This window comes from Equus asinus, chromosome 23 (assembly GCF_041296235.1).
Source record: "Equus asinus isolate D_3611 breed Donkey chromosome 23, EquAss-T2T_v2, whole genome shotgun sequence".
Classification (NCBI taxonomy): Eukaryota; Metazoa; Chordata; class Mammalia; order Perissodactyla; family Equidae; genus Equus; species Equus asinus.
Genome location: NC_091812.1, coordinates 22,465,625 through 22,491,333, shown reverse-complemented (window position 1 = coordinate 22,491,333; position 25,709 = coordinate 22,465,625). Strand labels below are relative to the sequence as shown.

Below are 25,709 nucleotides of genomic sequence, written 5' to 3'. Positions count from 1 at the left end.
AAGCCATCCCGTGTAATGTACCAGTTTCATCACTGCTTCTCCATCAGCTCACACCTATGACCATGTTAGGACCGTGCTATGTGTAGTGGGTGAAAGAGGAAAGTGCTTACATTTAGTTCTCAGATGGGTGGTTTTACTGGCTGAAAATGAACTGCTGCTGCATGACAGCCCCATTCAGAAGAGGCCTTGAAAGACAGGGGTGAGAGGAAATCCTCCCAGTGGGCAGTGCTTTGGGTGATTTACTGGATTATCCACTTGATATTTCTTATTTAATTGATTTCTGCTCTTCATTATTTTTTTCCATTTGCTTCCTTTTGATTTTATTTCCTCGTCTTTTTCTAGTTTCTTAAGATAGAGGCATATATCATTGATTTGAGAACTTCCTTTTCTTCCAGTATAAACATTTAATGCTATAAATGTCCCTTTAAACACTACTTTAGCTGCATCCTACAAATTTTGATATATATGTTTTTATTTTCATTCAGTTCAAAATCCTTTTGTATTTCTTTTTTGACTTCCTTTTTGATCCATGACTTAGTAGAATTACCTTGTTTTCAAATATTTGGGGATTTTCCAGATATCTTTCTGTTACTGATTTCTAATTTAACTTACTCTTGACAAATAATATGCATTGTATGATTTCAATTACCTTATATTTATTTAGACCTATTTTATGACTTATGATATAGTCTACCTTGATAAGTGTTCCACATGTATTTTGCTGTTAAGGAGTGTTCAGTAAATGTTGATTAAGTCAATTTGCTTTACAGTTGTTCAAATCTTCTACATTAATGATATGTTTCGTTGGTCTATCAGTTATGTGAAAGGAGTATTAAAATTTCCAACTGTAATTGTAGATTGTCTATTACTCCTTTAAATTCTCATCTTTTCCTTCATGTATTTTGAAAATTGTTAGGTCCTCCTGATAATTTTTTTCTTTTTGTCTTTATGCAATATCCCTCTTAAATCTGGTCATATTCCTTGCTCTAAAGTCTACTTTGTCTGATATTAATATAGCCACTCCACCTTTCTTTTCAGTAGTGTTAGCATGGAATATCTTTTTCTATCCTTTTACTTTGAACCTATCTATGTCTTTATATTTAAAAAGGGTATCTTTTAGATAGCATATAGCTGGGTAAGGATTTTTATGAAGTATGACAGCTTTTACCTTCTAATTGAAGTTTTTAAACGATTAAATTTAATTGTTGATATGGATTAATATAACACTACCATCTTGCTGTTTGTCTTCTATTATTCTCATCTGCTCATGATTCCTCTTTATCTCCTTTTCTGACTTATTTTGGATTAGTTGAAGTTTTTATTTAATGATTCCATTTTATCTCTACTCTTGATTTATTAGTCATATCTGTTTTGGTTTTATTGTTGTAATTATTTTTAATTTTGTTTTATTTTTAGTATGGGTTGTTCTAGAGATTAAAATATACCTCTCTAACTTATCATACCCTATCTTCGAACAACTTCACATATAATGTCAGAAACCTACAACAATAAGTTCTCAACCCCTATAACTTGTGTTATTATGATTATACATTTTATGTCTACATATATTTTAAACCCCACACTCCATTGTTATTACTTTTGCTTTCAGTAACAATTATCTTTTAAACATATTAAAAATGAGAAAAATGTCTCTTATACTTACCCACATATTTACCATTTGGGGCATTCTTTATTCCCTTATGTAGATATAAACTTCTATGTGATGTCATTTTCTTCTGCCTAAAGAATTACCATTGCCATTTTTTGTAGCGCAGATATAATGGTGATGAATTCTTTCAAATTTTCCTGTATGAAACAGTATTTTGCCCTCAATTTTGAAGATATTTTCACGAGGTAAAGAATTTTAGATTGACTGTTTTTTCCTTAAGGATGTCACTCCATCGTCTTCTAGCTTACATGGTTTCTAATAAGAATCTTTGTTAATTCTTATCGTTGTTCCTTTGCATGTAATGTCTTTTTTTCTAGATATTTTTTAAATTAACTTTTTAAACATTAGTTTTAGATTTAGAGAACAGTCATAAAGATAGTATGGAGAATTCCTATACACCTTGCACCAGTTTCTCTTTATTACTAACCTTACTATGGTACATTTGTCACAACTAATGAACCAATGTTGATTAATAATTATTAGCTAAACTTCATACTTATTCAGATTTCACTAGTTTTCCCCTAAAATGTCTCATGTTCTTGTATCTATCTATAATACTGCCTTGTGTATAGTCATCATGTCTCCTTAGCTTCCTCTGGATTGTAGTAATTTCATAAACTTTCCTCATTTTAAGTTACCTTAAGTTGTACTGGTCAGGATCTTTTGTAGCATGTTCTTCAATTTGGGTTTGTCTGATGAGTTTATTATAGTTAGACTGGGATTTGGGATTTTGAGAGGAAGATAATAGAAGTATGTACCATTGTTATAGCATATCCAGGGCACAGGATATGAACATCACTTATCTCAAATGATGTTAACTTTGATCACCTGGCTGAAGTAGTGTTTGCCTGATTTCTCTACTGTAAAGTTTCTCCCCCCGCTTCCATACTGTACTATTTAGAAGCAAGTCACTAAGCATAGCCAACAATTAAGGATGGATAATCAAGCACCTCCCCCTTGAGTGGGCAGTAGTTGCATAAATTATTTGGAGTTCTTCTGTACAAGAGATTTGTCTATTCTCCAAAATGTATTTACTTAATCATTTCTTTATATCAGTATGTTCTCATGGATATTTAATTTATACTTTGAGTCATAATCCAAAGCTAATTTATGTTTTTGTTCAAATCATTTCAGTTCTGTACATTGGGAACCTTTTCAGGTTGGCTCCTGTATCCCTTTAGCATATATCCATTTTTTAAAATATTTGTTACAGCTCTCAGCATGATTTTTTTACTGTGTATTCTTCTTGGGGTTCATTGAGATTCTTGGAGTTTTGAATGTATTAATTTCCTAGGGCTGCTGTAACAAATTATCACAATCTGGGTGGATTAAAACAACAGAAATCTATTCTTTCACAGTTATGTATCTTAGAAGTCCAAAATCAAGGTGTTGGTAGGGCCATGCTCCCTCCAAAGGATCTAAGGAAGAATCTTTTCTCGACTCTTCTAGGTTCTAGTGGTTACTGGCAATCTTTAGATTTCCTTGGTTTGTAGATGCATCAGTCCATCTTCACCTCACCTTCCCACATCTGTACATGTGCAAATTTCCCTCTCCTTATAAGAATATAAATCAATGGACTAGGATTGATCCTAATCCATTATGATCTCATCTTAACTTGATTAAATTTGTAAAGACCCTATTTCCAAATAAGGTCACATTCCCTTCTGGGTGGAAATAAGTTTCAGGGGATAGAGACGCTATTCAACCCAGTGGAATTTATAGTTTTCATCAAATTTGGAAAATGTTCTGCTATTATTCTTCTAGTATTTTTTTATGCCCCTCTCTTCCTTCTGGGACTCCAATTATACAACTGTTAGACTACTTGATTTCTCTCAGGTCAATGAAATTCTGTTCATTTTTTTGTCTTTTTGCACTCTGTACTTCACTTTATTTTTTATATATTTAAGTTCACAAATCTTTTCTTTTACAATGTTTAATCTACTTTTAATCCCATCTAGTGTTTTTTTATATATCAAATATCTTCTATTTCATGATGCTTATTTTTGATCTATTTTCTTAAATGTATTGACTATATTTAGAGTGGCTGTTGTAATGTCTTTGTTTCCTAATTCCTTCCATCTCTAATTTTTAACATCTGTTTCTATTGTTTGATTTTGTTTTTTCTCCTGGTTTTGGATCGATTTTCTTCCTTTGAGAAATGGATCATTCTTGACTGGATGCCAAATATTGTGAATTTTTCATTGCTGTTTACCAGATTTGGTTGTTTTCTTTTAAATCACGTTGAATTTTGTCCTGGCATGAAGTCAAGTTACTTAAGGTCAGTCAAATCCTTTCAAGTCTTTGTTCTGAACCTTGTTAGGGCAGGTCCAGAGCAGATGTTAGTTTAGAGCTAATGTTGCTTTGGTACTCAGGCAGTACACTTCTGAAGACTCTACTTGATGCCTGTGTGTTATGAGACCTTTCACTATGACTAATGGAAACACAAACTATTTACAGACCTACATGAAATTGTAGAATTATTCTCAAATACATTATCACCCAACACTTTTGTGTGTCTTGTCCTTGACTTTTTCTTTTTGGCACATATTATTCTCTCAAAAATTATATACTTATATAAATTTTATTGTTATTCCTTTCCATGTAAGCTCTGTTAGAGGAGAGAATTTTGTATGTGTTATTCACTGCTATTTAACTAGCTTCCAGAATAAAGCTTGGCTCATTATGGACACTTGACAAATATTTGCTGTATTAGTGAATGATTGAATGAATTATCTCTCAATTATACATACTTTTAGTATGTTCTATTTCTCCAAGTCCTTAATATCTTATTTAAGGAATTATTATTTATAAACAGTGGTAATAATATTGTTCATGAGGCTTATTTCAAGTGTGATTATCCCAGATGAGAACTTCTGGTCCTCATCACTGTACATTGTAGATTGTACATTGCATAAAACTATGTGGTGACATTCATGTCTATGGTCACCTTAAATTAATATATTTATCATTCTAATTTTCCAACAGATAACAGTAAATGTCTTGGAAACTAAATTGCCCATTTTTAATAGTGGCAAAGCTATCACCAATGATGAAACATTTCTTTCTTATAAGGCTCTCAATCTCCCTTTTCCATCTTGGTGGGTTTCAGGATATTTCTTATACTTCTATCTCTTAGCCTTGGTTCCTTGGGTCAGCACCTGGTTGAAGAATGTTGAACCAGGTTGAAGAATGTCCATTCACACTTCTGCTTTTTGATACAGTAGCTGGAAGAAACACTTGATTATGATAATTCAGTAACTGAAAAATTCCAGGCTTCCACAGGGCACAGCTTCTCAAAGGCCTGTAGCATATGCTCACTGTCTTCTTCACCCAGCCTCCTCTCCTTTAGGACTGCTTAGCACAGACAGTGCCTAGAAAGTATGGACATTCATTTAGTCATTCTACCAAAAGCCCAGGGCAGAGTTCACTTCCCCTGGTTGGGGGATGGCTTAGTGAAAAGATCATGGGCTTTGAGGCCAGAAAGACCTACTTTTAAATCCTGGGTCCAACATCTACTTGTAAAGTGTATAGCCTAGTCAATTTATTCAATATCTCCAAGGCTGTTTCTTTATCTGATGAATGAAGATAAGTGCCTCACAGAATTGTTAAGACATTTAAATGAGGTAACACACAGAATATACAGCTCTTGATAGCTGCCTGATAAGTCTATTTCCAATTCGCCTTCTAATATAAGAGTATATAGGCTATGTCAGCCATCAAAATATTGGTAAAGTCATAGAATTATAGAGTATAAAAAACTTGTCACATGGTTTTGCTCCAGCTCAACATCTGTAGTGCTTCAACTTCCTCTGCAGCACGCACATCAATTTACATCCAGTTTCGTGTTAAATATTCCGGTGGTAGGAATCTCTTCTCCCTTCTGAGGCATGCAGCCATTGGAAAATTCTGATGTAGGAAGCAATTGATCATAGTAAGGAAGATTCAACCATTGGCCAAGACTCTTCCTCCAGTGCCCTCTCGGAACAATGCTAATCCTTCATCCAAAGGATCCCTCTAGTTATTCAAATGAAGTTATTATGATCTTTTTGAGTCATCTCTTGAACACATAGAATATTCGTACCCTCTTAAGCAGCACATGTGACATAATATTGAGCCCTGTTACCATGGTGTTAAAATTCTCCAATCTGTCTTTGGGCTTCCGTCATCACTTCTGTGTATCAAATACTGTCTTGTTATTCCTTTATTGCCCAGAAGCCCCCCCAACTTATGCACTGTCTGACATCCCCAGCTTAGTATCAACCCATTCTACAGACACAGCTTTTCTCCTGCTCCCCTTTATCAAAACTGACCTGCATCACTGCTCATTTCCTTGACCTCCAAGATAATGGCATTGACTCATTTGTAAATATTTGCATCTCGACAGTCTTCAGTTTCTTTCCTAAGGCAATGAGTAATCTGGGAATTTTAGAGACAGTGAGAAAGCCAGTAAGGGAGATCTAACCAGCAATGAGACTTCTTGGCATCTACATCTTGTCATGGACCTCTATGTGTTCAATTTCAATAACCTATCTATGGCTAATAACTATTTCCATGGGCATGTCTGTGCGCTTGCGTTGGGGCCTGAGCAGGCAAGAAGGAGGCAATGGTGTGTGCTAAAGAGAGAGAGTTAGGTACCATGATTACTTTTGATTAAAGATGAGATTTCAAGTAAAACTATCTCAGGATGTTACTATAACAGGAAGCAAATGAATATACCTTTATCCTAAAAGCCTATAAACATGCATTAGCATTAAAATAACTTCCTAACTTGATCTAGTGATTGTTATCCACATTTCTTCTAAGGATCAAACTAATGTATTGTGGGTTAAATAGCATTGACCTTTAATGCTTTTTAATCCCATTGATTTCCCTCATTTTCACTTTTGAGTTTACATTTTTAAGTGACATTTAAAAGTGCATATACTTAACAACATTTAATCTTTTTTGTTATTATTAAATATCAGGGGACAACTGTATAAAAAATGGTGCCGAAAGTAAAGAATAAAAGGGAAAGGGTTTGAGTATTTCAAAAGTGAGTGACAATTATAGCAGATGGATGCAAGGGTGGTAGGAGTAATCTGAACCATGGAAGACAACTCAGGCTGTGAATGAAGAGCATAGACTGAAATAGTGAGTTGCAGTGACCCTGTGCATTCAAATTGATTTGCCAGCCTAAACACAGTCTTGAGGAGCTGGAGTAGATTGATGGTCAGATGCTGTCTACACTGGGTACAAACCTCATGGCTGGTATCCAGCAGCTATACACAAGGCAGATCAGGACTTAACTTCGTGCTCCATTTCAGAACACTTTCACCCCGGACCTCCAAGCATCTTGGAAACATTGCTTCATTCATCTCTACAACATTCCATTTGGGGAGTTAAGTTACAAATATTATGAGGCCTGTTCTACAGTTGAGAAAGCTGAATTACAGGAAGGTGAAGTGGCTTGCTCAAGGTCAGAAATTGGTAATAGAGACCAAGTGCAGACTGGAGGGGACCCAGCAATGTTCCCAGGATACCTCAGCAGTGTCACTCCAAAATCCTTTCAGGGATTTCTCTCTGTTATTCCCCAGGGCAGCGAATTCTGAAACGCTAATAGAAAGCTTCTATGAGGCAATTGTAAGGGCAGGATACTTTCTCTAGGGGACAAATACCACGCTGTTACTTTAGACCCTTCTCCTACATTTTCAAAGAGGCAGAATTAATGACCAAATAGGTCTAACACTGGAAATGCCTCACATTTAAAGTCACAGACACCACCTTGCAACACAGACATACGCAATTCACAAATGCTTCTTAAAGAAGTTAGTTGCAATGCAAGAAAACTCTTGGGCTTTCCAAAGCCACAGCCTGGATATAGTTTCTTTTCCTTCAGAAAGGAAACTTGAGAGGGAGCGTTTAGAATACCTTCACAATCAGTCCTTTCTGTGGACAAGTTTTGGCTTGAGAAATTTCAAAATGTTCTCATTCTGTGGTTATCTTCATCTCCAAGTAAATCTCTGGAGCTTCATATAATGGAGTTTGAGGCATTTTTGTGGCTTCTTACACTTTAACTTTCTAACTAACTGGCAGCCCAACAAGTTCACCGGAAAAGGAGGAAATGGAAGGAAAATTGGAATTGTGTAGTTACTGTCATAGGTGAGACCCCCCCCCCAGCTGGTGGCCACACTTACCTCACTGGGGAGTAGCAAATTTAAGGCTTTTTGAATCTGTTTTCAAAGGTGAAAAGAAGATTTGAAATTATCCCCAGATTTCTGATCCAGTAATATGCTATGGAGGTGACACTATTTTCCAAGATTTTAAACTTGATGTGAGTCAAACTTTAGATGTATTTTTATAGTTTTCCGGATAATATATAGCAAATTATAAACTTCTCTCCAAAGACGAGAAATATTTTATTTCCTAAACCACTCAAGAATGTATATTCTCTTTGAATGTCTTGCTACCCTGAATGTTTACAATATTATGCATGTAATAAGGAAATCAACAATTACTGCTACTATTTATTAAACATCATATTACCCAACTGTACAAAAGTATATATATATGTGTGCGTGTGTGTATACGTATGTACGCATATATACGTGTGTATGCATGTATATATGTATATAAAGTGTATGCAGTCCTCGCCACTTAACAATGGAATACGGTCTGAGAAAGGTACTGTGAGGTGATTTTGTCATTGTGTGAACCTCACAGACTGTACTGAAGGGGAACAAAGCTTGCCACCCCAAAATGTTTTTTAACACGAGGATTATTTTAGACTGATTATTTTAAGAAGCAAAAGACTCAAAAAGTTTTTTGTTCCCTCCCCCTTAACTGGCTGAAGGAATTCAGATGAAAACTTATCTCAGGAAGCGAGCCATCACCTTAGCGTAACATAAACTAGGGGCTCGATGGGGAGGAACCTAGAAAAGTCTCCTTGTCAAGCTCCCATCTGTGTTCTTCTGTTTCTGTGGCCAAACACATGCTTTCCAAACATTTGCTCCTTTTCTCCTAACTGTGAATTTCCTTCCTTCCTTTTGAAGTTCCTGACTCTCCCCACTCCAAGATCTTTTGTCTTTAGCTGAGAATGGTATTGAAGCCGAGGGCTTCGGCCTTTTTGGTGAGTTACTCAGTTTTCCTGGGTTTCTCCCATGTGCACATGTTATTAAAATTTGTTTGATTGTCTCCTGTTAATCTGTCTCATATCAATTTACTTCTCTGACTGGCCAGAAGAACATCGAAGGTTAGAGGAAAATTTCTTTTCCCCCATAGTACCTGCACAAACCTAGATGATCCAGCCTACTACACACCTAGGCTACATGGTAGTAATACGGGACCACAGTTGTATATGCTGTCCATTGTTGACCAAAATGTCATTATGTGGAGCATGACTATATGCATGTGTGTAAAATATGTATGTATGTATGAATGTATATAAAATATGTAAAGTATATGTATACATATGTATACATACATGCATACACACACATATACAATCTTGTTTAATAATTCTAACAAACTTGCATTGTAGCTACTATTAATCTTATTTGACGTATGAGGAAAAGGAAACTTTGAGAGACTCATGGTTTCACAGCTATACATCGCTGACAGAATTGTCTGACATCAAAGCACAAAGTTAAATTTAAAATAAACAAAAAAGAAAGACGCAAATTATCTATATATTCCCCATACAATTAATCTGGAGTGGGAAAAGTACTAGGAAAGAAAAATTATTATCTAATTGCACTGTCAGAATAATCTATACTGTGGGCCAGAACGCTTAGGTTTAATTTTCTGATGAAGGTTCGGAGGCTCACAAGATTGCAAACTGTTGCCTGTGAATTGTTTAATATCAACCAGGTGTTCAATAGCAGAGTCAGGACTGTGGGAATCTGCTCACTGCTCACTATGTGCCTTTCTTTACTGCTCAAAATTCACTAAGAGAGAAAGTAATGCCATTCTGCCTATAGTCTTTAAAATCAGGGCAGAATTTTCTTAGAATGCGCCATTTTACTCCAACAGTAAGATGGTACGAAATGATCCAAGTTGACGTACACAAGCATTGGGTCTGGGGCACACAAACGTCCATGGAAACTGAACAATATAGGTGCTGGGTCAGAAGTGTCGAAACATGTAAATAGCAGTGTTTAAACTTCACACAGAGTTTGGGAAACATTTTCTACATCCTTAATCCTTAGGGCCTTGGAAATTTGGGGTTTAAATGACTTCTTGAGCCAAAATGTGACTGCTATATTCCTTCAGGTTCCAAGTCATCAAAAACCAAACTACAAATTCCAAATCATCTCGTGCTGGAACTCTCCATTTCCTCGACAGGCCAGTTTGTCTCCCATGTCGTCTCACCTGTAGATGGGCCGGCAGAGCAGCTGAATATCTCCCTACATATTAAGTAGGTAGGTAGATAGGCAGGTAGGTAAGGTAAGTAGGTAGACAGATGATAGATAGATAGATAGATAGATAGATAGATAGATAGACCACACTTCTGGATCTGATATTGAGTTACTGTAACATTGGTTTTTCTACCCTAGTCGGCTCTTAATAGCTAATGCTTTTTCTCACTCTGCACATTGGGCCTTTCACAGCAAGCCTTCCATAGCAAGAGGTTTTCAGAAATCCCAATTTACCACCATTTGGATTATCTACATTTCACCTGGCTTCTCCACTCAAATGCATTTGTAGGCCAAGAGCCCAGCAGTGTTATTCTTTTAATTTTATGTGCCCACCGAGCTGAAACATTTGAAGTGCAAGCGTGGGACCATATACTTTTCAATTAGATGCTGGCACGTGCAAACACTCACAGACACAAACTGGCACAGACCTACTACCATTCACTTAACTTAATGGATACATTCTAATGGCATGGCCAATGGTAGAGCAATTTTGGAGCCCCGAGAAATGTAGAAGCAGTGGAAATTATAGCCCACAGTATGACAGGAAGTCCTGTCGAAAGGTTTTGTACAACTAGCTTATTTCAGAAATGAAAAATGCCAATTGGATTAATCTGCCCATACTGGCAGGACATTGATACCAATTGCCTTTTGTCACTATTTACTTCTCTCTCTGTTTCCTTAGGTATGGAGGACCAGAAAAAAGACTGCCTCTTACAGGAGTCAACGAGTATTGTACTAAAGCCTTTTTACTTGGGAAAGCACAGGGCAGTGAGTGCTCCTTCCCTCTTTTCCTCCTGAATCCTGTGAATTTTCAAACTTCAAGTCCTTTTTTTTCACTTATAAAGTTTCTCATTAAATATTCTAGGTCTATGTTTGGATTGAGATTTCTTCATTTGGGGCTTATAACTACAAATCAAAATTTTATCTATCGGTATTATTATTTGCAAATTTCTGGTAGTTATTTTTATAGTCTACAACTATAGGTGTTATTGTTCCCTATCCATCTTATAATTTCAACTCAATCGAGCAATGAAAATTTTATAGCGCATCCCTAATTGTGCACCAGACTGGAACTGTTCATACAAATTCCAAGCAATTATAAGGCTTTCTGGGAAATGTTGGCAGCAAACACTGGATTAAATGTTTATAACAGCAAGCCAGATGGGAAACAGAGATAAGGAAAATCTCATGGAAGCTTATTTTTTTCCCAAGCCACAACACTGCTTTAAAGTAACCTGGCTAAGGGGAAGCATTTTCACATTGTTGACCAATAAAGAGTTTTTGGTAAGTAATTGCAGTTAAAGTGTGGGAATCATTTTACAAAGACATAACCCTTTGTGTCAACTGTGATTGATGTTACAAACAGATAGATACCATATAGACAGAGTTGATGAAAGAGACTCTAAGGATGTATTAGAGAATGCAAATTTAAAAAGTGGATGCTTTAATGTTTAAAATATGCTTCATGTTATATTGAAGGTGGAAAAAATTGCATGGAAATATTTAGCCGTACTTGAAAATGTTTGACGTGGGGACTGTGGTGCACATATCGTCAATTTACTCATGCTTAAAAAATACTTTTGCTGCTTGAGAACTCAGGGTAAAGACTGCCATTTTTGTAGATAAAATCGCTCTCTTAATGGAATTGGGCAATAAGTGTTTCCCACCCACTTGAGCTCATGCTTACTTCCTCTAATGTGATTAAAATGATCTGAAAGTTACAGAGGTAGATTTATAAAGACACTAATACCACTGAAGTTCAAGTCTCCTCACTTGCATGAGTACTTTTTCTGGAAAGATTCCTAGCGATGTGTTCACACGCTCATATGTTTTTTAAAGGTTGTGAAGGAAGATATTTTAACTGCATTTGGTTAAGACCACTGTCTCTTTCCATTCTGATTTTCCCTCCATCACACTTCCCCCTTACGGGGTGATATTGGAGTGACCATGAACATTTTGGGATTATGGCTCAGTGAAGGTTAAATTTGGGAGATATTTATTGGGTTTAGTCAGATATATTTATGTGAGATGCAGTCAACTCCATATATAGTTAAGTTAGTTTTACTGTCTGAGCTTAGAATGGCTTCTGGGAATAGTCTGCTGCCCGCTATGCCTAGCCACTTGTCATGGAAACATGAAGGAACAGGCCAAAGGCGCTATTAATATGTCTTACCATGCCTGACATGTCTAGTGGAGGGAAAACAAGGTTTAAAATCTATGCAGGAAGGAGCTAGTCTATGGAACTCTTTTCCCATCAACAAATGTGTAAAAGGTATACAGACTTAAACCATGAATTCAATGACTTTTTAAGAACTCTGAGTTGTATTTTCCAGGAATTGGAAAGAGAACATAAATATAAAGAAGCTGCAAAAATTTACGTGAAAAATTTTTAAGGCTCAGAGACAACTTTTTAACTGCTAGTTGGAAAGATGTTTTAGAGTATTTAAGTGAACCAGATGGGAAATTACACACTTCTGATTTGGACATACATATACGAAGAGTGGGTTTTTTGGTCACCTTTAATTTTATTTATCAAAGGAATTGAGAGAATATTAATATAAAAATTAATGGGTGGGGCGGGCCCAGTGGCAGAGTGGTTAAGTTTGCACATTCCACTTCTGTGGCCCGGGGTGCACTGGTTCGGAGCCAGTTTGGATCCCGGATGCGGACATGGCACTGCTTGGCAAGCCATGCTGTGGCAGATGTCCTACACATAAAGTAGAGGAAGATGGGCATGGATGTTAGCTCAGGGCCAGTCTTCCTCAGCAAAAAGAGGAAGATGGCAGCAGATGTTAGCTCAGGGCTAATCTTCCTCAAAAAAATAAATAAATAAAATAATGGAATGTGAAATATAAGAGATAAAAGTGAGCAATGTAATCAACAAAAATTATTCTCATCTTAAGAAGGGAATTTGACAGAGATTTTTATACCATACCAAAAGCAGAGATCTTTTAACTTGAAAAGTTATATTTTGGGAAGAAGAAATGCCAGGTTCTGGGTTTGTTGTGAATCCAATAATGAAGAAAAATGAGTCAAGCAAATGAAGCTAGATTTGCAAACAAGTATCTAGTGCTGAGGACCATTCTTTTCCCGTCATGTCCCTGAACCTTCATCCTTCCATTGCATAGGGACTGCCTCTCTAAATTGATGAGAAATACATCTTATACAGAAACTGAAACTTTATCACATGCTAATCGTCATCCATCAAATGCCTTCTATATGCAAAGCGTTATGTTAAGTGTCAGAAGTCCTGGGGAAACAGGGGAAATTCAAAAATGTACCCTATAAGGTAGCACATGCTAAGAATCTAGGAAGTGATATACGATTTTTCATATGTGAAGACTCAGGAAGATGATTTTGAAGGGAATATGTAACATATATAAAATGAAGATGTGTTGGTGGGGACAACTCACAAAGGAAGGGGGACTCATGAGCACTGACTGGCTTTATTCAGGGATATGGCTTTATTTACTATATTACATGACACCTCTCACAAAGCACAGAATTGCAGATCCCAGAGGGTCTCTTAGAAATCACCTAGTACAAATCCCCACCATTCACATCAGAGGTACTTGAGTTTCTCCACCCCCACCAACTCACTGACTTGCCCAGAATCACCCAGCCAATCACAGAGCCAGAGTTTTTAATCACATTTCCTCAGCATTCTCTTGCCTGAACTACCAACAGAACTAAACATGGTATTATTACTTGAGACCAATAGCTGTTCTCTAAAGCCATCCTTAGATTAACTCAGACCCTTAAAATTACTTCTGGTGTTTACTGCGCTCTGATATTTTCTGATATTTTTCAGATTTTATTCCAAGGTTGAAATTTCTAATCCTTATTCTTCATTTCTACTTTGTTATTTATTTTCATTTTCCCTTTGTATTGTGGGGCATCCTAGAGATAATAATTGCACACAGAAAATAATCCTTTTAATAATGAATTGAATTCTTCTCCACGCTTGAGGGCACTATTAAGAGAGCTAGATGATAAGGCCTTTTATGTTTAGATATAGCCCTTGATAAAAGCAGTGAATTCCATGTATCTCATCTTTTTTATAAGTGTCTAGCGTATGTTAGAAACTTAATATATATCTGATAATAAGAATCATGAACTCTCTAGCCAGTGACTCCACACTGCCCTTATGGTTCCTATTTATCACTACCCTTATATGTCACATGAGTAGATTTTGATCTTGAGTGGATACAAATGAAGTTAAGATGAGCCATTTGCAAATGACTCAAAGGGCAGTTCAACGCAACTGAGAAAAATATAATATTAATAGGTTAAACATGTATAGCAGTGTAAATTTTTTGTCTTTTAAAAATTATCTCAGGGGCTGCCCTGGTGACCCAGCAGTTAAGTTAGCGCACTCCACTTCAGCGGCCAGGGGTTCACAGGTTCGGATCCTGGGCACGGACTTATGCACTGCTTATCAAGCCATGCTGTGGCAGATGTCCTACATATAAAATAAAGGGCATGGATGTTACCTCAAGGCCAATCTTCCTCAGTAAAAAAAGGAGGATTGGCAGCAGATATTAGCTCAAGGATAATCTTCCTCAAAAAAAAAAAAATCTCAAATAATTCTAAGAACTCAATAAAAGTAAGTAGAACAGTAATTATCATTTTACAGTTGAAGGAATTAAGGTATAGAGACATCAAATGATGAGCTCAAGGTTACAGACCACAGAAAGGGCAGAATTGGGATCAAGCCCTAGATGCTGACCTGAATCCCATGGCTTTCACCCTCCCTATATCATCTATATTTTCCAAACTATGTATCACCATCCCAACACCTTCTCTCACATCTACTCCCCATAAAAAGTTTCCAACATTGTTAAGAATTTTTTATTTTGTTATTCAATGAGTGGCTTACTGCCTCTTTATGATAACTTTATAATAACTAGACAATGACAAAGCTCACTCCTGCATAAAAAGACTTTGTGAGTAAATAATACATGGCTGTGAGAAATCTTTAAATTATTCTAAACATTTCCTCCAAATTTGAGGACAAAATAGACAGGAGCTGCCCTATAATTCCTGCAACCATTTTCTTTGATGACAAAATCCATACACTCGGGATCAAAGAGCAGAAGCCAGTGGATTCAAGATGTAGCCCGTAACTGTAATGATTAAAAAAGGTATCCAGAGGGATCGGCCCCACGGCTGAGTGGTTAAAGTTCTGCCTGCTCTGCTTCGGTGGCCCGGGGTTTGCAGGTTCCACATGCAATGCTGTGGAGGCATCCCACATATAAAGTAGAGGAAGACAGGCACAGATGTTAGCTCAGGGCTGACCTTCCTCAAACGAAAAGAGAGGAGGATTGGCAACAGATGTTAGCTCAGGGTGAATCCCACCCCCCCTCAAAAGTGTCCAGAAAGTAAAACCTGTCAATCTATTATAGTTACTAACTTCTTACTTAACATGTCCAGAGGCTAATGCCACAGTGGAGACTCAAAGCTACCACACAATAATTTATTTTACTTTACATTTCTAGATAAACAGCACAATCATACTTATCAAAAACACTGCATCACTTTAACCATCAGTTACCTTTCACATCTAGTTTGCCCAGGATCATTATGTCATCTAACGCGTATCCAGGGCCTCTGAAAAGAAAGTCCACAGCAAGGATGTAGAAGTTGTGAGGAAATGTTGGATGACTGTGCAAGTAAGTCTTAATGGCTATGCTTCGGCCTGATTTACAGAGTCCTCTTCCTATGCTTTAGAATTCAGATGTCTCACATACAAAATTAAAATGGTGCCACAATCAAGCCATAGATGCAAGTCCAAATGCTATGTAATTGCTCCATCACCCCTAGGAGAAGTTCTGATTAAAATGAGTCACATTGACCTTGGATGACACGGCCTGAGGGGCAATTATTCCCCAACGGACTTAATTAAATGCAATTAGACCAGTGAGAGTATGTTTAACGAGGCCCCTTGTGGTACCCACATTTCCAATTTATTTTCCAGCAACTTTCACTGACGATTTGATCCACTCAACATCCATCAATGGATAATGATTGGACTCACTACTACAAGATGATGGTGGGACACCCGGATCTCACAATTCAGGAGCTAGAGAGAAAAGACAGACACACGACAAGTTAAACAGACATACAAGAAGATGTGTGTTTATGGGCCAATGAGTAGTGGAAGAAAGGGCACAATAAAGTCAGAAGAAGAGACGCTCACTGGGGGTTAGAAGCAGACACAGGTGATCTTAGAGACAATTTGAAGGACTTGAAAGAGGTGGATGAAGATGGAACGATACCTCTGAATCATGGAATTCTAAGCTCGGAAGGATTTAGGATTCATCTTGTCTCCTAACCTCATTGCACAGTGAGTACTCTGGAGTTCTTAACAGGTTATCTGGCTTAAGTAAAACCACCCTACCAGTGGCATGAAGGTGTTTTAGGAAAGGAGAGCAGTTGAGCAAGCCGAGTGGTACAGATGCATGAGGTCTATCTTGGGGATCTATGTTGACCAGCTGAGTAAGCTAAATAGTATAGGTAAATATTGTTTTAAAAGATATGTTAAGGCCTATTTATGAAATACTATGTTTGGAATTTGGAATTTGTTTTGTCAACAAAAAGGAATGTAGATATGTGCTTGAATTGTGGGGTCTTACAATTAAAGTGGTGTTTTCCAGAAGATTAAACTGGTAATTGTGTCCCAGATGTGTGGAAAATAGTAGGGACTGATATAGGCCCGGACTAGGCCAATATTAATTATAACGAGAGTCTCAGATGGGAACAATGATCTCTGGCAATAATATGAGAAGCCAAAAGCATTCTGCAAGTGATTCTGGACAAGAGAAGAACAATATCAAATATGACTCCTAGGTTTAAAGCATGGATGTCAGGAGGCAGCCAGCAGTGGTAGTTGTCAGAGATGGGAAGCAGAATTGAAAGCAGGAGGGTCAAAGAGACACTGAGAGGAAAATGAGTGGTCCTGCACCAGAGAGTTCTGGGAAGGCCTAGGAACTCACAATCAGAAATGAGCTAGGGTCCAGATAAACAGTCGGGAACTGAGGTGAACTTGCGTGCTTCGGGTCCTAAGGCCGTGGCTTGGAACCAGCATTCTGCTAGGGGCCAGGAGGCTCAGACACTGAAGGAAAAGGCACAGCCTGCCCAAACCAGTGGCCAAAGGCAGGAAATTTGGAATGAGCTCTAAGAGCACAATACAGACTTACAGCCTAGATGCAACAAACAAGGAGGGTCTGGTGAAGAGGGAAGGTGGAGATTCAAGCGAGAGATCACAGACAGGTGTGGATGTGCAGCGTTAAGGAACCATTGATACTTCTAACAGGAGCCCCCAAAGGCAGATGAAGCGTTTTCTTAGGGCATCTGCAAATCTAGAGGAACGCTACGGAAAAAAGAAACAAGTAGAAATTAAATTTTAAAAAATATACAGAATTCATCATCACAGGAAAAAACAGAGCACTGTAGGATTCCTTACATAATAGTGTATATATGTTAATATATATACACTTTTTTTCTTACTAATTAGTAATGTTTTTATTTTTAATTTTATGGGGGCAGGGAATGTGTATGGAAGCAGAGCATGAAGTTGTCAGTGAGGCTGAACGTACTTCTCTGGTTCTACTGAATACTGAGGAAACATTTGCTCCAACCAGAAATTTGCTGAGTTGTTTGCTTCTGTGGTAGTAAGAAGCTATCTTACACAGACTTGCAGGGAGGAGTAGGGTCATGCACACTCCTGCTTACAGAGAACAGAGTGGAGAGAGAATTTACCCAGATCTGATGTAGTTCTTGGAAAAAAAAAAAAAAAAGAATAAGAGGGCAATATAAAGAGATAGAGCTGGTTTCCAAGAGGAATGATGAGTTTGCATTTTGTTGTGTGATGTGGAACTGACAGCAGAACATTGAAGGAAAATTCTCTACTAGCCATCTGAAAGAGGATGAGAACTGGAAATGTAGGTTTTGGAGCCATACACAGAACTGATAAATGAAGATGAGTAGGGGAGGCAAGGCTGCTTCTTACAGCAGCTGCATCAACTGTTATTTACATGAAATTGTTTCTATTACCTCCATTTTGAAGGTGCTGACTCATTTCACGCAAACAAGAGCATGACTGGTAGACTTTGGCCTTAGCCAAGTTTGATTGTAATTAGATAGACAGCTATGAAGGTTTGTGAATTGCAGCCATCTGGAGGTGTGACCTGGATTAAAAAAGAGGCCTGCTGCGAAGACGTGGCAAACCAGAGCCTGGTGGCTGGCTGGTCGTCAGCAACCACTGGGCATATGCTTAATAAAGCAGGGTTTATAGCTCCTTCAGTCACTTGAGTTAAGACTGGCTCAATTCAGCCTTTGAAAAATCAGGGGAGATGTGGCTGAAAAGATTGTCTCTTGAGATTTCAGTTATTTTCTGGTTGCTATCATAGTATCCTTATCCTGGCCTTTCACCTGGCATCCTGGAACTTCTACCCCTATTCTAACCTAAACTGCAGGCCAAAAGAAAAATAAAAAATAAGATCAAACCAAACAAAAGTATTCTGTGGGGAAAATTGCTTTTGAATAAAGGTTTTGATTATTTACGTGCCTTGATTTATAAAACATCTAAATATAGAATACAGTGGCCAAACTCTTGAGGTACTCATTTTTTCACTCAGCCAGCTTTAGTGCCATTAACCATGGGTGAAAGATGGGGTGAGTATGACACCATAAATGCAGAGACAGGTCTGGGTCCATTGGCTTGGTGATAGCAAGGAGGAGTGTGTTCCATGCCAGCCCTGTTGAAATGCACCCCATTTTGGAATGACAATTTAATATAAGCAGCCAAACATGGACTTAGTCCAACCTCAAATGTCCTACTAAAACTGTGTGATGGCTCATAAAAATAGCTCTGTCTCTGGGAATTTTATGGACTAAAGCAGTGCGTTGAAGTGATAAATAGCACCCCCAATGCCTCCATTAAGAGCTATGTTTGTATTGCTTTGGACCACCATGCAGCAGAGAAACATCCAGCAGAGGGGAATTAAGTATGAAGTCTGTATTCTCCTTCTCCTACTGACTCTGCACATGTGACTCCATTTTTTTTAATCCTTAAAATGGAAAAAAAACTTCTAATAACCAATTGAAAGAATATTATGGTGCTCCATTGTTTTAAGAAGGCACGTTCCACTGTGTCATTAATGTCCCTCCCCTAACAATCCATGATCCCTGACGTATTTCTCTTAGAATTTCCTGCCATGCACACATACTTCCTAAACATCTTTAAATTTAAATTCAAATAATAAGAATTATATGACAGATTGGGTTGCCTTTTGCACTAGTTTCCATGGGCCTCAAGCTGAATTCAGTGCTGAACTCCTTATCCCGAGCACTAGATACAGTGATTTTCCACCTTCTTTATCTGTATTTGCCCCTCTAAAAAATCTCTAAGTATAGTTTAGCTGGTTTTTAACCTCTCAATAAATGGAGGTATAAAATTAAAGAAAAGCAAGAAATATGATCAGCTCTTCATTACCCATGCTTTGCATGCTCATCATGACTTGAGGTGTTCTTCCTGGCACAGCCTGGCTTCATTGAGTGGGTACAGTAATGCTCAATGTACTGTCTTGCCACTGAGCTTACTATGGGATCTGGTCTCTATTTATTACAGTCCACACTAGAAAGGAGTTAATTGAAGATGGATGAATAGAGAAGGCAAGCTGGAGGATGAGCAAGGGAAGAATATATAGCTCCTTGAACAAGTGAGTGAGAATCAAAGTGCGTTTGGGTAATTTTTATCAAATACTTTGAAATTCATCTTCTGTTTCAAATACTTTGAAATTCATCATCTTTCAATTTTACACACCTCCCCACCATTAGCTTCGATTAGTGAGAGGTTATTATAATGGCAGTGTTTTACTGGGTCACAGAAAGAATGAGAGCATACAAAATTTTGATCAAATAGAAGACCCATTCAGGCAAATACCAAAATTACCTTGTAGGTGATTAAATGTATTTTGACTTTATACTTGGTCTTAGATACTGTAATGTTTTACTCTTATCCAAGTCCTTTTTTGTCTTTGCAATTTGGGGACCAATAACGTGTGTTTCAGGCTACCTCGAGATATCAATAACTATGAGATTTATAACTGCTAATGAAATCATAGGGTACTCAACAAAATGAACTTCTGGACCAGGCTTTAACGGATGATTTAGGATGGAAATTTCTCAAAGAAATTATGAACGAACTTATTCAATAGGAGAAAAAAATTACCAAAATGTGCTGATTCCTCTGGATGCCTGAAGATTAAAATCTTATTCATATTCTCAGTGAGATAGAAGAACTCATGTTCTTCTCCTGAAATTTAAAAGTAGACATTGTACATGTATTGGGATTGTATAATGAGATCTTTTACATAGAATGAAGAAGGTGATGGTCAAGAAACTAATTTAATATTTTGAAATATGTGTACACTAAGAAATAACAAAGCACCCATGTCCTTAACTTATGAGCAACTTCCATTTTTTATAAGACTGAAGGAGAAATCCAATGAGAAAGGACTGACAGGATATTGATGCTTATATCAATAGATGCATTTCTTCTCCATTGAGAATTTTTTAATCTTTTCTTTGCTGGGACACATAATCCCTCCTGAGGTCTAACACAGACTAAGCCTATATGGGACTGTAGACTCTCTTCATTCTGATTGAACTGACTTTTAAAATTCATCAAATAAGCTGGTCAAGTTCCTCTTAATTGGCCATTTTATTGACTAAACTGATTGATTTAATCATTCCTTTCAGGGTCACTTAAAAATACCTTCCTGTGGTATCCATAATCTCTGTAGATTCACTAGATCTTATTGAAATCTAATGCTTGAGAATAAAAATGCCCATCTCTAAGGAGGGTAGGAAATGGATACAATGCAAATTCATTTTTTAATTCACTTATTCAACAAATACTTTTTGAATACCTACTGAGCTTACAATTATGAACCAGTCAAATCTATGATCTCTTTTGTCCCTAGAGCTTATGACTAGGGACTTATGTTACAGTGTCCTCGGTGCAAGACAAGGAGTTAGTACAGGTTGCCATGGGAGGACACGGATGGGACACCTAATTCATACTGGAGTAGGGGTGGAGACAGAGAACAGACCAGGCTTCCCAGAGGAAATGACCAAAGGAGCTGGAAGGGCTGTTGGGGAGAGACTGATGCAACAAGAGGCAACAAATACATAACCTATTTTCCACCACTGTATCAAAAGAAAAGAAGAAAAAGACGAGTGTGGAAAATTTGTAATTTCAATGACAAGAATCCCCACCAATTCTCATCCAATGGTTTCTATTTTCTTTGTGAAGCAGGAGACAAGGGTATAATCACACCCTAAGAGTAAGGAAGAAAAACCAGGGTGGAGAAAGACCCTGAGTGACTGAGTGGAACACCAACCCTACCTCACTGCCCCAAGCTGGGAAACGAGCAGCTTCTCCTAGAGAAGAGGAGTATCAGTGGCTCAGTGTCCTCAGGAGAGAGCTTCTGGGAAGAAATGTGACTAGTTGACGATTTAGACACCAAGAGGTGCCATGACTCCCCCAAAGTCATCAAACAAGACACTATCAGGGTTTTACCCATATCTCTTGGTACTTAAGGTTCTAGTATTTGCCAGGGACTTCTTACTTCAAGTACCTACAACTCTCTGTCAAGGGCTTTCTATGACTAGAGGAAGGTGGTCCCCTCACCCCCTTCCCCAGGGCAAACAGAATGGGTGGCGGGACTTATGCCTCCAGAATCAACCCTTAAAAACAGTGTAAGGAGACGATGGATACATGCCCTAGGTTCTTTTGTCCCCAGATAGAACAACTCTTAGGTATGTCCTATGTAGTTTGCCAAAGTTCCCAGAGGGACTGAGCCAAAGTGGTCCACATCTGCTCCTTAATGCACCCTGCATTGATCTCCTACCCTAGCCTGTCTCATGTTCCCACTCTCTTAGCTTCCTCAGACTGGGGTTGCCAGATAAAATGCAGGATGCCAATTACATTTGAATTTCATATAATCAATAACTTGTTTTGCTAATGTAAGTATATCCCAAATATTGCATGGACATAACTTATACAAAAAAATTTTTTTTGTTTACTTGATATTCAAATGTAGCCAGGCTCCTTCATTGCTGTTTGCTAAATCTGGCAACCCTATCTAGGATTGCCTTCCAAATAATCTACTTGTATTTTTATCCTTGTCTCAGGGTCTGTTTCTGATGGAGCCCAAACTAAGACAGTCAACAACTAGCTGGAGGGACAAACTTTGAAGAAAAGAACAAACTTCAGAAGCAACATCCTACTGAAATGTTCAAATCAGATTGAAATTATCAAGGACTGCTGCTGTAATGCCAGCTCTAAACTAAAATTGCCAGGAAAAGGCCACAAACCAGCCTCAGTACATTTAGCCTGATTTGCAGAAGTCATCGCCTCATCAGGAAAGCACCTGTTATCCAGTCATGTTTATTAAACTCAATGCCAAGTATCATTAGTACAGCAATGCCATGATGATGCTCTATTACTCCATCACCAAATATCCTAAATGTCTGTCATTGGAGAACAGCCTCTGTTTCAATAAAATAATATAACTAAATAGGAAAATGGGAGGCAGTGCATCCCTGTTGCTCTCCTTGACCCACCACTTCCTAACAATAAGCTGGGCTTGATTATATCAACGCTAGGGATCCCAGATGCATTCTTATTAATGAACTTTCAAACTGAGGTTTGTTTGTTAATAATTTAATTAAAACCCCAAGTGTTTACTTGTTGCTTGCTTACTTGTTCCTCCTAAGAGATCCCTCTGCAAATTCTAGGTAGGAACTACTTCACCCATCCACCCAACAATGCTGCCAATAAGCTGATATTTACAAAACTCTGATTCCTTATTTCCAGGAAAGTCTCCAAGTCTTGATGGAGGTGAGGTTTTATTTCTCATCAGTGTAAAAAATAAGCCTTTCAGAGTATCTGCATCTCCCCTATATGTCTGGGGATTCCTTTGTCTTGAATTTCAATAGAGGAACTTCAGTTTGTTTATTACTTTTGTTCATGTGCAGTGAATGCAAATCACTGGTGCTAATGGGAGGTTGTGTTCAATTCAGGTATAAAACTTGTCTAAGTATTGAACAAAACTGCTGGTTTACGAATGTGTAGTGACTTCTCTGAATATTTAAAATGATGTCCCATCATTGTGATCTAATTTGAGCATTCACACTATCGTTATTTTAATGTAACACTGGGCTCTTTCATCTCAGCAATAAATAGGGCCCATCTGTGGCAGTATCAGCAAACCTGGGGCTGCCAACAGCACTTGAGTCCCTGGGGAATGCTAGTGAAGTTCACTTTAAAGAAAATCATTCTCACTTTTCGATGCATTCCACAGACTTCCTTTTGATTTCCACATTGAGCCTATTGACTTCAAAGTGTCCTTTCAGGCTCACTCAGAAGGCCAGAGACTCCTCCGTGTCCTGCTTCCTTGACTTTGCTCCATGCTTGGCACTTGTTTGAAATCTGTGGGGTGCTGGCTAGAAGAAGCCCAATAGGTAGCAGAGAGAGAGACAAGTGTCTGGTCTCAAACCTCCTTTCTGGAATGATTACAAAACCACGTAGAGACTGGGGAAGTGGGTATCATCCTGCCAACGAGTCATCCTCTGAAAATGAGTACTCATATCCAGCATGGCAGGAGAATGGCTACAAAGGAAGGCACTTTATAGAGGGTGCTCACATCTCCCTCCCCTGCCTGTGCAAGCTGCACCATTTGGAAATCTCAGGAAACTGTACCTACACCAGAGTTTGAAAGAAAACAATCTCCTGATTCACAAATTATTAAATTGCTTGAATATAAGTGAGAGATCAAGGTGGATGAAGATAGCCTTCTTCATTTGCTTTCATTTCACACTCCTGACTGTAGTCCAGGATTTTCTCTGCGGAAAGGATGAATGGCAGAAACCCTAACAGGAAGAGGTCTAAGGGTTCCGAAAGGATGTACAGAATTGCACGGAGCTTCCGCCTATCAGCTTCTTCCTGAGGTCAGTATTGTTTTAATAATAAAAACCCAATGGTTTTTTTCTATTAATGTGCAACTCAGGCCAGTATGTAACTTAATGAGGCCAGTCTGAAGAAGCATAGTCCTACTGTCCCCTCTCCTTGATCCACGTGGTTGAACCTACAATATATTTGACCATGACACAGTAACACAGATTGATGGCATAGGGGAGCCGCAGTGACAAGACATCCCAGGCTCTGCATCTCACCCACAGCAGAGGGCTCACTGCCCAGTCAGCTGTCTCTAATTCAGCTTTGCAATTAATTTCACCTAACTACTAAACACATTCTGAGTGATTTTTACATCATTTAGTGTCTAGACTATGCTCGGATGACATGAGATCAAAAGGCTGAAACGTGTAAAAATTCAGACAAAGTGGAAATTTATCATTCTGTTGGATAAGCCATTTGGTTGTTTCATGGAATTCAACAGTCCATTTTTAAAAACTACTCCTTTATCACTTGCACCTAGCTGGGTGTGCCAAGGTTTGCCAAGATGAAAGCTTTTTCACAGTGTCAATGTCTTCAGATCACACATGTATCCTTCATGCTGTCTCACCTTCACAGGGTTTTGGAAAGACCTAAGTTGAAAAATAAGAATTCATAGGCATCTCCCCCAAAGCTTTCCGCAGCCCCTTGCAAGCCACTTGCCACTGTTTGTAGAGTGCTCCTTTGAGGAGGCTGGGAGCCTGCTGCACAGTTTTTCCAAAGACCCAGAGCAAGGGCCACATCATTTTCATCTGGGGAAGGATGCTTTGAGCAAGTCCCAGATAAAATTAGTGATTTACAAAAGCTTTTATCAGTCTCCTGATGGCTTTTACAGAGTGGAACACTACATGACCCGTGTGATTTGTTTTCATTTACAAAGGTACAGAGGCTTTGAATTTAAAAAAGGAACGTTTTCTTCTTGTGCCAAATGTAAACAATTTAACATCCATTTCCCATCCAGCTATTTTACCAGTTCAAAAGAGTTTATATGAATCTTATCTGTATTATATTTCCTGCTGATTGGCAGTGCCTCCTACTTCAGCTAGGAAGCCAAAAATGTGCTGGCTCAGATTTGAACAGGAAAGGAGTAACAAAGAAAACTGGGAAATAAATGTAATGAGTGGTTACGGGGTGCTGAAAACTATACTTATCATTTCTTATTCTCACAGAGCTGGTGCTGCCGTATTGATTTATGCCTGGAAGGCTCTTATGGAAACACACAACAAAAGCTTCAGATTATTTTGTCAACAAGAAAACACAGTTTACCTTATCTTCAAAGTCCCCATCTAGTCCTGATTTGAGCAGTTCCATATTCCTTGCTTGCTGAGATCTCTCTGAGCCCTGGAGGAGATTTGCATTGGATACAGTAATTCACTACAAAAGATAAAAACTCCCAGATTGTCACAGAGCTGCTTTTCAAGACTGGTAGAATAATTCCGTAGGGACCATGAGGAGTCCAGAGAACCAAAAGTATTGTGGCTCTTCCAGGCCAACTTAGAATCAGTTTACTGAGCCCTTGAGACCCACTGTTTTTCCCTTCTGGAATGTAAAAGACATTTATTTGGCCTGTTATTTGAAGGTCTTATGTCTCTTTCTCACATTCAAATTCTGAGCAACTGGAAAG

General features: G+C 38.1%; 1 long non-coding RNA gene across 1 annotated transcript in view; it reads right to left on the bottom strand.

Moving 5' to 3' along the window:
* LOC139041749 (uncharacterized) overlaps nt 1-25,442 on the bottom strand; it is a 69,835-nt gene extending 44,393 nt beyond the window's left edge. The window contains exon 1 of the long non-coding RNA XR_011497598.1: nt 25,352-25,442. This is a non-coding gene — a long non-coding RNA (uncharacterized lncRNA). The remainder of the gene's footprint in view (nt 1-25,351) is intronic.
* Between the last annotated feature and the right edge of the window lie 267 nt (nt 25,443-25,709).